General features: G+C 37.0%; 1 protein-coding gene and 2 long non-coding RNA genes across 4 annotated transcripts in view; 2 read left to right on the top strand and 1 right to left on the bottom strand.

Annotated features, from left to right (window-relative positions):
- The window catches only part of LOC126767064 (uncharacterized), a 448370-nt gene that overhangs the window by 392048 nt on the left and 38671 nt on the right, over window positions 1-17651 (top strand). The gene's annotated exons all lie outside the window — the stretch shown is intronic.
- LOC126766426 (mucin-5AC) overlaps window positions 1-17651 on the top strand; it is a 104501-nt gene that overhangs the window by 52839 nt on the left and 34011 nt on the right. The gene's annotated exons all lie outside the window — the stretch shown is intronic.
- The window catches only part of LOC126767053 (uncharacterized), a 34066-nt gene that overhangs the window by 541 nt on the left and 15874 nt on the right, over window positions 1-17651 (bottom strand). The window contains exon 3 of the long non-coding RNA XR_007669003.1: window positions 31-251. This is a non-coding gene — a long non-coding RNA (uncharacterized LOC126767053). The remainder of the gene's footprint in view (window positions 1-30; window positions 252-17651) is intronic.

Below are 17651 nucleotides of genomic sequence, written 5' to 3'. Positions count from 1 at the left end.
TTTATCATCTGTAAATTAATGTTCTCTTACCTTTTTGAGTTTTAGTGTCGCTTTGATATCTAAATGCGAAGTATTCAATTTGTTTCGCTTAGCAAATATAAAGGGGTTGACATTTGGCACAAATCGGTGCTTTGGCAATTTTAATTATCGTACGAGGAATGGGTTCACAAGGACTTCAGTAATATCAGTATCAAATATTCTCCTGTGTGACTGAGGCATTTCATAAGTAGAGTGTTTTTATTAGAATGGTCCTTAAAAAATAAAAAAAAAAAAATAAAAAACAGACATTTTTTGTTGCATATTTTAGATTTACTTTAAAGAAAAAGCAATATTTTATTCCTAAACATATTTTATGCAGATTCGGTTCTTAGAATGATTTACGCACTTTTTTCACTTTATGGACTTTCTTTTGTCTAAAATTGGACAATAAAATGCAAATTGAAAATTGAATCTTATGATTTATGATGAAGTCATTTAGCCGATATCCTATAATTGAGGTTATGATGACTTCGAGCTTAGCTAATACAGACATACCAGCAGTTTCATGCGATAAACTCAACTTGGCAATATTTTTAGTTGACTAGACTATATAAGCAAAGCTTTAATATGCAAGTACTCTTAAAATTCTTTGGCGAAAGTGAACGAATAGGCTCTCCTTCAGCAGAAGCACAGACAGCAGCAGCCGCCGAACATTCATACATATTGAAAACCCCTTCATAAGTCTCAATAAACGTAGTAACGTAGATAAATATATATACGTATGTATTTATATATATATGTATATACATTTTGGTCATAATGAGTCGGTATTTATTTGTGTTTCCCTTGGCGACGCACAGTTAAATCGCTCAGCTTCTTTCATAAAATTCTTTTGATCTTTTGCCTGCAAAGATTTTAATTATTGGCATTTCTGTTTTATAATAAATACACACTCATAAACATATATATATATATATATCTATATATATATATATATATATATATATATATATATATATTTATATACATATATGTATATATGTATTTGGATATACTTATGAGCATTTAATTTCAGCTTTTGCTTGCTATAGCTTTTGCCATGCTCTTGAATAAATTTCGACGCTCGACCCACAAACCAGTTTAACTTAACTACTCTTCGCACAAATTAATTTTCCCAGAATTTTTGAATTTGTCTGATAGCTTTATAAATACAACAAAAATTATGAATGAATGTCCTAACTCCATTCATAATACCTCATAATTACATCGTATTTGTAAACCGAAAGAAACAATTATTAATACGAAACAACTATCCAACTTTAACCCAACTAATTGCGTTTCGAAAAATATTAATTAATTAAAAAATAATAATTTTGCAAGCCAGCAGGTGTTCTGCCAAGACAAAGTAAAAGTTAAACTCTTCCTAGGGCACCGAAACACACACAGCTGTATGAAACTTCAACAGCCAACGTGGCATGGCGCAGACTTGTCTGCCCCGAAGTCATTTCTGTCGGTTGCTTTTAAGAGCGAACTTCTTTAGTCGGCATTTCATTAAGACTTGGTTTATCCCCACTGCACACACCAACAAATTGTGCTAAAAGTTGTACAAAAAGTGATTTATGATTTGGCCAACTGTTGATTCTTACATACATATATGTACATACAGCACATAGACGCAAGTTTGGCACCCCCTCGGGAGTATTTCGCCATACTATTGTTTCTATTGTCTGTACTTCATGTATTAGTTAATTTTTCCTTCCTCTTGCTTTAGGGAATTTATATACTAGTGTTTTTGCTGATATCGAATTACACCCTGTAGGGTGGTAGTTACTATATTAGCACTACATAACCGCAAAATGTAGAGTTGTTTTTGTTGGAAGAGCTCTCATTGATATGAACGTTTACACAAAAGTCTAAATTTGGCTACTCAATCCTCAAAGGTAGTAGGAGGCTCTCCCTCTCGTTGTACATAAGCGACGATAATATACCGTTGACAGATACTCTTTAAAGCACGGATTTGGTGTAACGCTTATCAACTCGTTGCTTTGCAAAAACGATGTGTTTTTCCCCCTCAAAGGTTTTTATCAAAACACGAAATTCACTTTCACTCTAACAAAACAAAAAGGTACCGTCCCTTTGAGACACAACTTGTGAACGATTGAATAAGAAGTTATGAAAGCCTGACAGTAATTTCTTTAACCTTAGCACTCATAGAGAGGGATAGAGAGGCTTTCTTTGGCACGATCTCTCGGTCAGGCCAAAGACCTTTCAGCTCATCTAGAAACTTCTGTAACAGCTTTTTGTTCACTGTTCCAGTTAATATCATTGTTATACCCTGAACAGAGTAGATTAAGTTTTTTTAAGAGCTGAGTCGATGTAGCCGTCTGTCTGTTTATACATACATATATACACGTACTAATGGCTCAGCAATATCGATCTGTAATTTGCGTAATTTCGTTTCTCTGAAAGAAGTTGCTCATTTGTAGGACTACTATAGCATAAAGCTACCATATGGTAGATGTAAAACTTTTTCATTTGACGAGATATTTTCGCGAAATTCAGCATGGATCGTTATCTAAGGCAATGACGATTATATTTTACGTTTAATATTTAATAATTGGAAGTTTTGGACCATACTTTATATAATTTTAGACCTTTCAAATTAGATACGATTCATTAATAACTAACATAATAACAGCTTTCTCGATCCGTAGTGGTTATAAACTGGTCGTAAGATGGAATAAAGCATTATTTTAATATCTGCTGACAAGAAAACAAATATTTTCGAAAAGTTGATTTACAGTTCTTTTCGAAGAACATTTTTTACGGTCCCTCAACGGTTTTTGTCATTTTATTGTCGCCTTTAAGTTTTTTTTTTTTGTACAAGATTCGTAAGATTTTGCACACACAGACGTTCGCTTGGAGTTTACATACATATATTGTCATGCGATTTTTGCACACACAGACGTTCGCTTGGAGTTACATACATATATTGTCATGCGATTTTTGCTCAGTTTATTTTTAGAATTATTATAATATTTGCATATTATCAGTTTAGCTATGAACATACATATGTATATCATGTCATTTTTATTGATAAATCTCCTTTCACATTAAATCGAGTTCAACAGTCTGATTTTCCTCAAATTGCGTTTTCAAAATTCCATAAAATTGAGTAAATAAGATTACACATACATACGTACATGTAATTCTGTGTGTGTTTGTATCTAGGAGCTGCTTCGAGTTCCAGCTAATCACAGAGGTCAAAACTAAATTACGCTTTGGCATGTTATCGCCAACTTCATACACATATATACACACATACCCACAAACATAGCATCAAGCTCACGCTAGACTCGTATATAAACTATAAATACTCTCTAAATTAGCCGCTCGCTGTCTACCTTGCTGTCAAAATGCCTGCTCATAGGCGTCGGCTCCTGCCCGTTGGCCGTCGTCGGCTCTTCATAGTGTCAATTATGTTGCAATTATCAATTTTGCAGCTTGCAACTTACACATTGCATTGCATTTCAATCGTTTTGCTGCAGCTAGAATTTCCAACGGTTTGATTACAGTCAGCTTTTCCGATCTTTGACTACTTGTGGATACTTACACATCGCCCTCGTCCCCGCTCAGCAGCCTGTAATTATAGTAATTTCGTTTCGTGCAACCTCATCGTCGTGCCTCAAACAAACGTTGCTGTTGCAGTGGCAATAGCAGCAGACGCCCGGCCTTGTTTGCCAGACACACCCATTTGTTGGGAATGCCAGCAGTGAACGTGCCCCCGCTTCATAATATAGCTGTCTGTACGCTTATAGTAGTAACCACAAGCGCTTATATCGTCGCATTTATTTTTACTTTTGAATAATTTATGTGTTGGTTCAGCGTCTTCAATGTGTCTGTGGTTGTCTGACTAACTACTTGCATTATTTTGTGGTCATAAAATATCCAATCGATTGAAATGCACCGGTATCCACACTTCACACATCTTAAGCTGTCGTAATTTTGTCTGTATATATTGCAATCGGTTATTGTTGCCAGTTGCATTCGTTCACATAGCGCTCGTAAAGCTCGAGGTGGAGTTGGAGCAATGACTGCCGTTAAGTAATGACACTAATAGGTTTAGTATAGACAACTTATTTTCTGGAATGGATTGTGTAGTTTGTTAGTTAAACAGTTCTAAACGCTATATGTTGAGACTTATCGGCCTTAGGTTTGTCTATATAACGTTTCCTTTTCCGATCACGTGTGTAACTTTTTGCTCGTCTCTTCACGATCCTATTAAATCAACGGTTTGATGGCTGATCCCCGAAGATGGCAAGTTGATCACTCTTAGACTACTATATACAATCCAAAAACTCATGAAATTGAATACTAACTCCTCGACAATGTACCTCGAATCTGTCACAAATCTGCCCAGCTGCTTTACTACATTTCCGCTATTTCACCTGGAAGTATGAGATCGTAGGTATTTTAGCTATATTCTATCTCAGATTCTTCCAAGCAGCTTGTTCAACTGGCATCCGGTAAAATTTTCAATATTGTCATATGAATCCCGACCGGAATGTGTCCATTTTAAACTGTTCCAACCATTGAAAGGTGAACTTTGCTGGGAGCGAAGAGCGCACTAGACCTCTAACGATGACTTTTGGGTCTGGTTCAGAGAACTTATCAGTTTGCAGTTTCCAATTTGGCTATGGACAAGCACCCAAACCAGTCTAATCATCACTTCACCAACCATCGCCGCAAGTTTTGTTCTATCCTTAAAAAGCTGACCGCACAGCTTCTCCAGCGACTAATTCCATTTTATACCTTCCTCGATTGTATGTGAAATGTTAAATGTTTTCTTAATCATAGTTTATATCGAATCTAAAGTCCCAAGAGTTGGTAAAGAAGCGAAGCCATTTAAGGTTAACCAGGATGTACCACTCGCAGGCGGCCTGCACTAAACCCCCTTATACCACTACCTGCACAAAATTTTAGATATTTTAAAAATCCTACCGGCAGAAAAAGAATGGATGGAAAATGTAGATCTACGCCAAGATCGTACTCATCTCTACTTTTTACATGGATAAAGACTTCAAGACTGATTAGGAGGTTTAATGAGGTTTCCATTTTAAAGTCCTAACAAAGGAACTGACTTTCTTGATTAGTAAAACTATAGAAAGTTATAATTCAACATACCTCCAGGAAAAAGTCCAAAAATGAAAGGCACATTAGAAACTAATCTCCGAAAAATAGTTTTTGATAAAAACGGTAACTGAATTAAAAGAGAAAAGCAACAAAAACATGAACTAAACCAATGGTATCGGCTAGGCAATCATGGGGTCCAATAAATGCACTAAGTCTATAAAGTACATTTAAAGAAGGGTCATGGTAATTTCCAACAAGTCGGCGATGAATGCTTTCACACAAAAATTTTGAATTTTTATGAACTCAAAAAAAAAACAAAAAAAAAATCGAGTAAAATGAAAAAAATATCATAAAACGTAAATTAGCGAATAATATTGTATAAATCGACATTGTGTGAAAACAATCGTGGAATCCATGCTAATTATTACACACACCATTTGTCCGCTCCAACATTGTCGCCGCCTTGTCACATGGGTGAATCGAAGCGCACAGCCTACAAAAATATGCAAAATGTAAGTGAGCAAATTAAAAGTCCTATTAAGATGCGAAAATCACAACACTTGAGACAACGTTGAAGCATCATTAACCAGCAAAGCTTTTGGCACAAAGGGAAATTCCCTCACACCACACCACACCATACCGTACCGACGTGGAGAGCACCAGCATTACTTCATCCGCGATTTCCACATGTGATTCCCACATGAGTAGCGTGAAAAAATAATAAGTGCAAAACTCAATACAGACAACAACAATAACAACACATTTGGCGCATCAAAAGCAATTAACGGCGGAGCGACAGACACCGACTGCCGTTGCACAGTGATTAAAATGTATCCACATGCTCGTATATGCTTTGTGGTCTGGCGGCTCCGCTCTGTGACGTCTGTCATCTCATATGTATTTATTATAGTATTATGTTTTGTGTATGTGTATGTGTGTGTGTGTGTGTTTTTTTTTTTTTTTTTTTTGTCTAAGTGTTAATGTTTGCAACGTAATTACTGTACGTACTTTGCTATGTGATAACTACACTTTTGCTCTCATCATCACACCATACCTTGATTTGTCTAACATTGCCCATTGTCTTCCAGATCACGTGACTATCGTTCATCATATAAGGTGAATTGTCGTCAACAGCGTCGATCAGTGTCTAGATTGTCGCTGTGATGAGAGACATGCTACGTTTCAGATTGGAAAAGTTTCTATAAACGAACTATAAGTGAATGTGTGGACACACCTTTTGTCTATCGTGAGTGGTGAAGGCAATAAGTTGAGACTCGCAAAGTCGCAGCAAAGTCAAAAACTTTATAGTAGATATCTGATCGTCCGAAGATTTGGTGGAAACATGTTGATAAAATCTACCGCTATATCATACTTTTCATTGCTCGATTCTCTCTTTATATTAGGTCTCCGATCGTCCGAAAATTTGATAGCATTTTGCGGTATAAATTTTATTGCTATATCATACTTTCAATTTCTCGGTTCGTCCACAATAATACGATAGAGTTTATAGAAGATATCTGAAGCTGAACCGTTTCTGGGTACATTGCGATCTAATCTTTAGCATTGATGATACAAAATGCTGTCAGTATTTCTTGAGAACTTTCAGATCTTTCGAAAATGATTTTTATGTCGGAAAATATTATTTTACTGATGAGAATTTTGTAGTTTTCATTTAAGATTTCAGGCCGGAAAGTCAGGAACTCGATGACTTATCACACTGAGGTTGAAAAAAATACTAAAAACAATCTAATAAAAATCAAAAAAAAAGGCTAAAAAATCGATTGCTTATAAAAAATTGTTTTTAAAATGCAGGATCCCGAATTTCTTTCAATATTTTCACTTTCGATCTTCCTCCAATGTTCCTTGTTTTTTTACTAATGAATCATTTTTATATTCAAATTTAACAACTCGACATTTTCGGCTTCCATTTTTTTATATTTTTCTCTTTATTTCTCATACTTCACCATAAACTTAACTGTGAGCATAAAAATATGAAATTAAAAATAATTTTCGTGCAATCAAAAAGCGAAGTGTTGCCAATAAAATCTATTTCATGTGTCACTAAAAAACACAGTTAACCATTTTACATAACTTCCAATGCGATAATCCAAAAAAGACCGACAACATTTTTGCAGACGCGCAGAGTGTGAGCCGGAGTTCGTCCACCGCTCACCCCTTTCGAAATCGTGATAGGGTTTGCCCAAACATTATGGTACCTGCTGTCATTACTAGAACGGTTGTAGTAGTTGTTGTAGAAGAGTCAACGAACTGGAACACCGTGATGACGATGATAGACAAACAGAGAATGGAAGAGTACAAGCCCACTTACATACTTACACACATAGAATGCATCAACTCGCATGCATTGGTGGATTTGGATGAGTGCATCGGCATGTGTGTGTGTATGTGCCTGTGTTGCTTGTTTGCGGCTCAAATCACATAAAAGTATTTTACAGTTAGTGCAGCAGACAGTTTAATTTGTTGTTGCGCATAAATGCAGTCATATTTTGTATTTGTATTTACATATATTTACATACATACCCTGCGGGAAATTCATAGCATAGATACTTGGACATTATATATCTTTTATGTACTTCCATGTGAGCAAAAGTTAGTTCGTGATTTACTTAACTGTGAGTATAATATATCTAATATAGCTGACTCTCCTTAGGCTTCGAAATATGTAACGGATGACCCAAGTAGAGGTACTTTTTCAATAGCCTTTTTTTGACAGATCGCGCATGTGTCAAGCTGTCATGTTATTTTTGTTCAGTATTGTTTGGCATTTCATCATTACAAATCGTTCAACTGTAAAGAATGTGTTTCGCGTGCTTCGCTCAAGTTATGATCAACATAATGGGCCTATTGAGTGTGCTATTTGCAACACCATCACCCATCTTGAGACCCAGCATTCATTATTGGATAATATTCGACCGAATATACCACGTCCAGCACGCAAAAAAGAAAATATAGCAGCCGTAGCTGAGAATGTAGACGAAGACCGTGGAGAATCGATGCTGTGCCGTTTGCAGCAACTCGGACTGACATGTGGAACGAGTTAGCGCATTTTATGTCGAAATCTTTAATTGAAAGCGTACAAAATACAACTTGTGCAAGAACTGAAGCCGCTCGGTCTCTTGAAAGGTTCAAGGTGATCCGACGTTTTCGAGCCAAATTTTGTTCATCGATGAGGCCCATTTCTGACTCAATGGGTATGTAAACAAACAAAATTGCCGCATTTGGGACGAAAAGCAACCTGAAGAGATTCAAGAGCTGCCATTTCTTCCCGAAAAAATCCACGGGTTTGGTGTGTTTTGTGGGGCGAAGGAATCATCGGTCCATATTTCTTCAAAAATTATGCCGGTGAGAGCATAAACGTCAATGGCGACCGTTATCGCGCTATTATAACCTAGTTGATGTCTGAAATTGAAACTGGTGATCGCGGCGTATTAGTTTAAACAAGACGGCGCCATTTCCCACACATCGCATCAATCAAGGAATTTATTGAGCGAATACTTCGGTGAACAGATAATTTCACGTTTAGCGCCCGTCGATTGGCGGCCACCAAGATCGTGTGATATTGCACCGTTAGACAAAAAATCTAAAATGAAATGGCAATATTCGAGGTCTAAATTATTCACCACTTGAAAAGAACCTCAATTTTTTTGAAATTTCTGATTTTTTAAAATAAAGTATCGCCAATTAGCATTCCGACAGGGCACAGGCCTGCAAGTACACATACAGTTATGCCGACACAAATGCAGTTCAAATGAGTAGCAACGCTGGACAGCTGGTTTGCATCTCTCACATACACACACACACACAAACTTACTTGCATCGCACATTTGTCCATGGTCATGTGGCAAAGCCAAGGCAGTGGACCCATTGTCACACCGAAAGAGCGCCAATATGTTGGGCCACAACTACCATACATGTGCTCATGTCTGGAGGGTGGTGTGTGGTTGTATGCAAAATTGAAATGTAAATGTCGCCAACGCTGTGGAGGGCAATGACAATAACAAATACATAAAGCAGCCACTTTGTGGCATGGTAATTTATTGTTTGTATTGGCTCGGTTTGGTTTGATTTCGTTCGCCTCTGCTTGACTTTACATGTACTTATTGCTGTTGTTGTTTTTGCAATTATCGTTATTGCTGTTGTTGTTGTTGGCGATGATGCAGGAAACGCATTTGCCGCCATTAACTGACTACTCATACCCGATAGCATTTGCAAAAAGCAGCAACACTCAACAATAACAACAACAAGCAACTCAACTTATTGAACTTCATCGTGCACACACGCACTCGTTTCGCCTAACACATACTCCTCCCTCTCAATATAATATTTTAATGCATAAAAGTTGCAATATAATTCTATAAGTCATCGTCGCTGCAACGGCGACAACGGTCGTGCCCCCCGATGGCAGTCGTGGTACTCTTTTGCTGGTTGTGATGTCGGTGTCTGCCTTGCCTGTCTGCTTCTCGCTCTAGTTTTTGTCGCCAAGTTCAATTGGTTACAATAAAGCTTTTTCGTGTTGATTTTTTTTTTAGATTTGTTTTTTTCAATGGCTCTGTGGAATGCATTTTATCAGCTGCATTCAGATGCAAATTCGAAGCTTTGAATGTAGTACCGTAAAGTTAAAGTTTATAACTAACTTAACTGCACGGCTGGGCAAAAATTATTTTTGTTATATTAAAATTTTATATTTTATTTTTTTAATATTAAAAAAAAAACATAGTTTAGACGAGAATTTTTTTCGCAAAAAGAAATTATTTTTATTAAAAAAAATATATGTATGTATGTATATATAAATATTTTATAAGATTTTTTTATAAAGAATTGATTTAATTTTTTTTTAGTAATGTTCTTGCTACTTTTTTATGCAAGCCAAATATTTTAGAAGAAATGACAGATTTTTCAATATAGACTGGACGTAGCCCCACAGGAAATAGTCTAACGGCGTCCAATTGACTGGGCCATTTCGTGAGATAACACGTTCGCCAAACTTGGTTTTCAATAAATCGATTGTGACATTCGCTGTGTGACTTGTACCGCCGTCCTGTTGCATCCATATTTTGTCCAAGTTCATATCATCCAATTCGGACCAAAAATATTCGGTTATCATTAAGCGGTAGGGATTCCCAATTCACAGTAACGTGCCGGTTTTGATCATCACGGAAGAAGTACGGCCCAATGACGCCGCCGTTCGATAAAACGCACCAAACCGTAATTATTTCGGAATGCGGTAGTGACTCATGGAGTACGTGTGGATTGCCTGACCAATAACGCATATTTTGCCATTCAACCCGAAATGAGTCTCATCGCTGAACATGATTTTTCGATGAAAATCCGGATCATTTTCAAGTTGTTGCTCAGCCCAATTCACGAACATACGACAATTCTGGTGGTCAAGCGGCTTCAGTTCTTGCGTCAATTTGATCTTGTAAAGATGTAAGCCAAGATCTTTTCGCAATATTCTCCGCAACAACGTCACAGAGATGCCCACCAACGCTTGAGAACGGCGTGTGAGAGACTGATTTGGTTCTTCCTCAATTGATGCGCTAGCGACAGCAATATTCTGACACTACTTTGTCTCACTGTGGATTCAAATTTTTCTACTAACCGCCCAATTGTTGATCTGACAGGACGATTATGACGACCATAAATTGGACAAAGCGCTCTTAAAAATGAAGCCACTGACTCCGAATTTCGGTAGTAATTTTTAATAATTTCGACTTGTTGTATCTTATAGTATATCTTTCCATGATGAAATGACAAACCTAACTGAAGAGATATGTCAAAAGAGCGGGAAAAAATATGACGTCATTTACTGTCCCTATCGGTCTACTTTTGTAGCATCCCTATTGAAAGACTCGTTATAATGTTTTTTTTTTTTATTTGACAGGAAATCTTCACGAAATTTGGCATGAAATTGTGCAAGGTAAAGGCACAGTCTCCGAACAAATTGTTCAGATCGGGCTACTATAGCATTTAGCTGCCATACAAACTGAACGATAAAAATCAAATTCTTTCATGTAAAACTTTTTTTATTTCAGAAGATTCCTTCTCGAAATTCGACATGGATTCTTTTCCAAAGCAACGGCACAATCTCCGATGAAATTGTTCAGATCGAACTACTATAACAAATAGCTGACATACAAACTGACCGACTGACTGACTAAAAATTCATTTCCTTCAGCAAATAGAAGATTTCTGGTCGTGGCGTTGCTTAATTTTAAACCGCCTCCAAAAATAACATTGTTTTCTAACTAAAATAAACCAATAAAATTACTCGCCATTCACCACAATGCGCTAAAATACCATATAAAGTCAATTCTTTTCAAATCACCCCTTTCATGGCCATTAATGCGACAATTGTCACAAGCGGCAAGCAATGCCACCTACAACGGGGTCGGAGGCTTGTCTCGCCAAATCGATTTTTATCTTTATTTATATGAAATCAAGCAGGCGTGCGTTGCTGCAAATAATTTGTAGGCACTACAATTGTAGGACGATAACACTTTTGCGGTCGACTCCGAAGTTCACGGTAAAGAGCAAAGTTTTGCTACCGAAGAGTGGCTACCAATATGCATACAACATTTAAATGTCACTGTAATGTCAATGTAAATGTTTCACCAAACTCAGATCGCTTACATTATTCAGGTGATTCGAGTGCTTCAGGCTTTGGTGAATGGTGCAGGAGGCAGTAACTGCAATCAGCTTGAAATCTCAGCTACTAATTATGCTTGATTCACCTTCGAAATGTCACGCTTATACTCGAGTACAGTGCTAAGGTGCTTGAAAGCCGGAAATATACAATATTTTTTTCTACCAATTTCTACTAAAAGCGTGGCAAACAGCCAATGCCGCCACGTCAAACACTTATAAAGCAATTATTTATATGAAAAATTTTCAAAATAATAACCAAACAATCATATTGACCGAAGCCACACGAACCACATACTCATACACTATACATACACACACAAAACAATCTGGCTTTGAGCATTCGCTGTTTGCCGTCACAATATAAATTATACAATTGTTTAACTGTTTATTTATGCATCGAATGTTATTTTAATGGCAAACCAAACTGTTGCCCCACCGCACTTCCCTCCCATTTATGTGCCGGCTCAATAGTAAGTGTTTATTTAACATATTTTTACTCACTGTACAGATACTAAGCGCATGTGTGTGTGTGTGTGTGTGTGTTTGTGAGCGAGCGCCTGTCTACTCGCCGGTGTTTAGTGTGTAGGCAAATAAATGCTCCCAAGTGGTGCATGGAGCCTGGTAATTTATGCACACGTGCTGCCGGTCGACCGTCCGACCATCTTCGCCCCACCTACACACACGCACACATTTATGTATTTATGCACATCGCCTGCAGCGCACGCCTTCCCTTACGTTACCTACCTACTCGTTTATGCATTAGCCTATATTTTTCACACACTCGTAATGCTTATAAATGAATTTACATACATTATTGCCCATGAAGCACCGGAAAAAATGAGAAATACTAAGTAAACATCGGTGCGTTGACAGTAGTTGTTTTTGTTTTGTGTGTCTGCATGACATTAGTTGTCGGTCGTTCTACTCGAAATGCGTTGGCTATTTATTGATGTTCGATAACTGTTGGACGTCGCCGCTTATTTGTTTGTGTGGCATTTCGCTTTTGACAGCCCTTAGAGCCACGTTGTGCTTAGCTACACACGTATATGTGTGTATGTATGCCGGCAGTATAATTCCGGTAGCTGCATTCAAGGTGTTATTTAATGTGTTATTTTGCCTTTGACGCATCTAATCAAGTTAATTATAGTTATTTTGTTAATGCAAGGTTGTTTTTCGGTAGCAAATGGAGCGACCACTGTAAGAAGAAAATAAACGTTTGGGGTATTCAATGAATGTTCGGAGCGCAATGTTGGAATTGTGAGACAATTTGATGTTAATGGTTACCTACATTGTCAGCTATTTATGAAAGTGAAATATAATGGCTGCATTTAAGTTCAAATTATAGAACAACTGTTCAGAATAATATATCTTCTTCTCATTTTCTGGAGTGTGCTTTATTTTTGTCCCCATGTATGGACTTAATCAAGTTAAAAGCGGTCTCCAAAGTGAACTAAAATAATCGCATTAATAGTAAATTTATTAACTACAAATTTAATCATGTTTCTAGGCCTGAAAGTGATATTTAAAGGGTTATCTGATATAACTTGCATGTCAGGAAAATCCAGTTTTTTCGTGATTTTTTTTTTGTTTAATAAAAAGAATAAAAAATTTTTTACAATAACCCATGATCAATTTGAAAAGTTTTGGATTCCCTAGATCCCGTAGCCGATTTCTAGAAGAACCTCCGAAAAATAATTTTCTCCTGCTTCGTTGAGTAAGATTTGTCTGCTTAAAATTATACCAAAACTATAAAAAAAATTTCCGAGTTGAATATAGGTTATGATTGACAAATTTCAAATTTCGTTTTTGACGGCTTCCCAAAACATATTTTTTTATTTACACAAGTGGCCTAAAAATCGAAATAATGAAAAATCTTAATTCTTCAAAGGAATTTTCCTCACCGACTGGACCGATTGTTTTGAGATTGTCACATGACCTTCTCAAATATATTTATCTAGAGCGACGTGACACGAAAGCTTCCGGCAATTCATCATTGGTAGGGGGGAAACTCTGTTATTATTATCTTTAAAGTTATCTTCTGACTAGATATTCACCATGCCCTAAATCTTGGAAAAGACCCGTGAAAAGGGAACACACCACTTCTTCGTCGATTTCAAAGCTACTTTTAACAGCACGAAAGAGAGCTGCCTTTATGCCGCGATGTCTGAATTTGCTATCCCCGCAAAACTAATGCGGCTGTGTAAGCTGACGTTGAGCAATACCAAAAGCTCCGTCAGGATCGGGAAGAACCTCTCCGAGCCGTTCGATACCAAATGAGGTTTCAGAAAAGGCGACTCCCTTTCGTACGACTTCTTCACTCTGCTCTTGGAGAAAATAATTCGAGCTGCAGAGCTGAAAAGAGAAGGCACAGTCTTTTAAGACTTGGCTCCCACGGCACTGTTGACAGTCATAACTTCGAAATCGTTAGATAATTTCGTCTATCTTGGAACCAGTATCAACGGCAACAATAATGTCAGCCTCGAAATCCAACGCAGAATAGCTCTTGCCAACAGGTGCTACTTCGGACTGAATAGGCAATTGAGAACTAAAGTCCTCTCTCGACGAACAAAGACCAAACTCTATAAGTCAGTCATTATTCCGTTCTGCTATAGGGTGCAGAGGCAGGAACGAAGACAAAATCTGATGAGTCGATGTTACGAGTTTTCGAGAGAAAGGTTCTGCGGAAGATTTATGGTCCTTTGCACATTGGCCACGGCGAATACCGTATTCGATGGAACGATGAGCTTTATGAGATATACGACTTCATTGACATATAGTAGTTTAGCGAATTAAAAGACAACGGTTACGCTGGCTAAGACATGTTGTCCGAATGGACGAAAATGCTCTAGCTCTGAAAATATTCTACGCGATACTCGTCGAGGGAAGCAGAGCAAGAGGAAACCTCCACTCCGTTCGAAAGACTAGGTGGAGAATGACGTGGCATCGCAATTGGCGCCACCTTGCGAAAAGAAGAAACGACTGACGCGCTGTTGTTAAGTCGGCTATAACCGCGTAAACGGTGTCTACGCCAGTAAAGAGGAAGAAGAAGATATGAATGTCTGTAATCATCTGTTCATTTATTCAAACTTGTTCATAATAGCGCCCACTTTGCTCTTTAATGCCAATCGTTCTATAAAAAAGCAAAAACAGAAACAGCTATTGCACCCCAATCCCTTTAACAGTGCCGTCTAAGCTGTATTCAATGAGTTCCAAAAACAAAAAAAAAACCGATTGATTATGGTATTAGTCATTTCTACAAAAAAGTATTAGCAACATGTCATTATTATGTTACACTTGCGCACTTTAGTTCTACTTATGTAAGTACCTAAATATGTATGTATGTACGCATATCACACAGACCTTCGATATCATCTTTTATAAATGCTTTTAGTGCATATGTCAATCATTGAACACTAATTTACCCATAACATATACACATACTTAGCTACTCATGCCACAAATGATCAATTAATCACCAACATTTGTGACATGTTGACAATTATTTTCCATTTCATCGAAACACTGTTGCATAGTGACCAACGTTGACAGCACAACCTCACCTGTAAAGGAGCACAACTTTACATACAATATATTGAACGAGGATGATGACCAAACGACACTCAGTGATGTACCTGTGGTTCGTAGAGTGTTGCCACCTGCAAACAGCGGCGCACCCCCAGCCACGTGCATCGATTTCCAACTAACCTAATTTCAATGCCATTGCAACTTATACCTTTTTAGAAAGGTACATATGTATATTATTACTGTTTCAGGCTTTCATAGAGCACTTTAACGGTAAAAGCTAAAAACCAACACCCCCCTCTCACTCACATATTGCCACATAGAAGTGCGCACATTCCTTTTGGCTCCCGTTTTCGGTTTTGTAAGTGTTGTGTCTCAATGCCTGCTGGCATTATTATCTACTTTTTATGTATCTCAATGTGGGTATTTGCTTGTAAAGGCTCCCTATCGAACTTGAACTCAATTAAGTGCGCTCTAAAAAGTTGTTTCCTTTTCGCTCTCGTTTCCTTACTTAGAAATTCCCTTTCTTCCTATCGTCGCTTTATGCATTTTATTATTATGTATTTTCTTATGCCCTCATTTTTTGTTGTTGTGTTTTTTTTTGCCTGGCACATTTTCATTTCACCACCCGGCTGGCTGTGCGCTTCCTCCTCTCCATCTGCCTGGCATTTATGTAAGTCTGCAATGACTTAATGTCAATAAATGCATCGAGTGTGAGTGGAAGTATTTTATTTATGAGCTAGAAGCTGTTGCATGCTTTTCGTGGGGGTGGCGGTCTTGTTGGCTCAGCCGTTCAGGGAAGTTCGTGTACTGGCAGGAAGTGTTTTTACTTTTCCATTGTCGTTGCATATTTCTTTTTATACCCTGAACAGGATATACATATTTCCAGTAGTAATATACGGGAATTAATATCTCAGTTTTGGAGATATCAATCTGAAATCTTGCACATGCCCTTTTCTCTCCAAAATGCTCCTTATTTGTCGGAATCACCGTTATCGGATCACTATAGCATATAGCTGTCATACAAACTGATCGATAAAAATCAAGTCCTTATATGGAAAACTTTTTTATTTTAGAAGTTATCTTCATGAAATTTGGCATGGATTGTTATCTGAGGCAATGCTACAATATCTGAACAAATTATTCAAGTAGAACCACTATAGCATATAGCTGTCATACAAAGTGAACGGTCAAAATCAGGACCTTGTATGGAAAACTTTTTTATTTTAAAAGTTATCTTCACGAAATTTGGCATGGATTATTATCTGAGGCAATGCTACAATATCTGAACAAATTATTCAAGTAGAACCACTATAGCATATAGCTGTCATACAAAGTGAACGGTCAAAATCAGGTCCTTGTATAGAAAACTTTTTTATTTTAAAAGTTATCTTCATGAAATTTGGCATGGATTGTTATCTGAGGCAATGCTACAATATCTGAACAAATTATTCAAGTAGAACCACTATAGCATATAGCTGTCATACAAAGTGAACGGTCAAAATCAGGTCCTTGTATGGAAAACTTTTTTATTTTAAAAGTTATCTTCACGAAATTTGGCGTGGATTAGTATCTGAGGCAATGCTACAATATCTGAACAAATTATTCAAGTAGAACCACTATAGCATATAGCTGTCATACAAAGTGAACGGTCAAAATCAGGTCCTTGTATAGAAAACTTTTTTATTTTAAAAGTTATCTTCATGAAATTTGGCATGGATTATTATCTGAGGCAATACTACAATATCTGAACAAATTATTAAAATAGAACCATTATATCAAATAGCTGTCATACAAACTCATTGATAAAAATCAAGTCCTTGTATGGAAAACTTTTTTATTTTAGAAGTTATCTCCACGAAATTTGGCGTGGATTAGTATCTGAGGCAATGGTATAATATCTAAACAAATTACTCAGAAAGGACCACTATATTATATAGCTGTCATACAAACTGACCGTTTTAAAACAAGTTTTTGCGTGTAAAATTTTTTATTTGTGAAGGGTATTAAATTTTGAGTGCAACCAAAGTTAACGTTTTTTCTTGTTCCACTTTATAATGTCATGTATATATACATATATTTGTGTATGCGCGTTGTCACAATTCAAATGTCATCGCACAAGTAGTCGTTCGTTTGCTCGTAAATTTTCTAAAGATTTATTTTTAGTTATTGTTTTAAAGGGCAGGCACAACTTGCAACAAATCCTCAATTCGTGCACCATAACATACATCTATAAGTTTGTAAATATGTGTATCCATGCAACAAAATCACTCCACGTCACTTTTATCTGCCTCGCGTTGCTCGTTTTGTCAGCAACTGTCGCTATTTTATTCATCAATGTCTTGTTG

The sequence above is a fragment of the Bactrocera neohumeralis genome, chromosome 2 (genome assembly GCF_024586455.1).
Source record: "Bactrocera neohumeralis isolate Rockhampton chromosome 2, APGP_CSIRO_Bneo_wtdbg2-racon-allhic-juicebox.fasta_v2, whole genome shotgun sequence".
Taxonomy (NCBI): domain Eukaryota; kingdom Metazoa; phylum Arthropoda; class Insecta; order Diptera; family Tephritidae; genus Bactrocera; species Bactrocera neohumeralis.
This window is presented reverse-complemented; position numbering and strand designations above follow the sequence as displayed.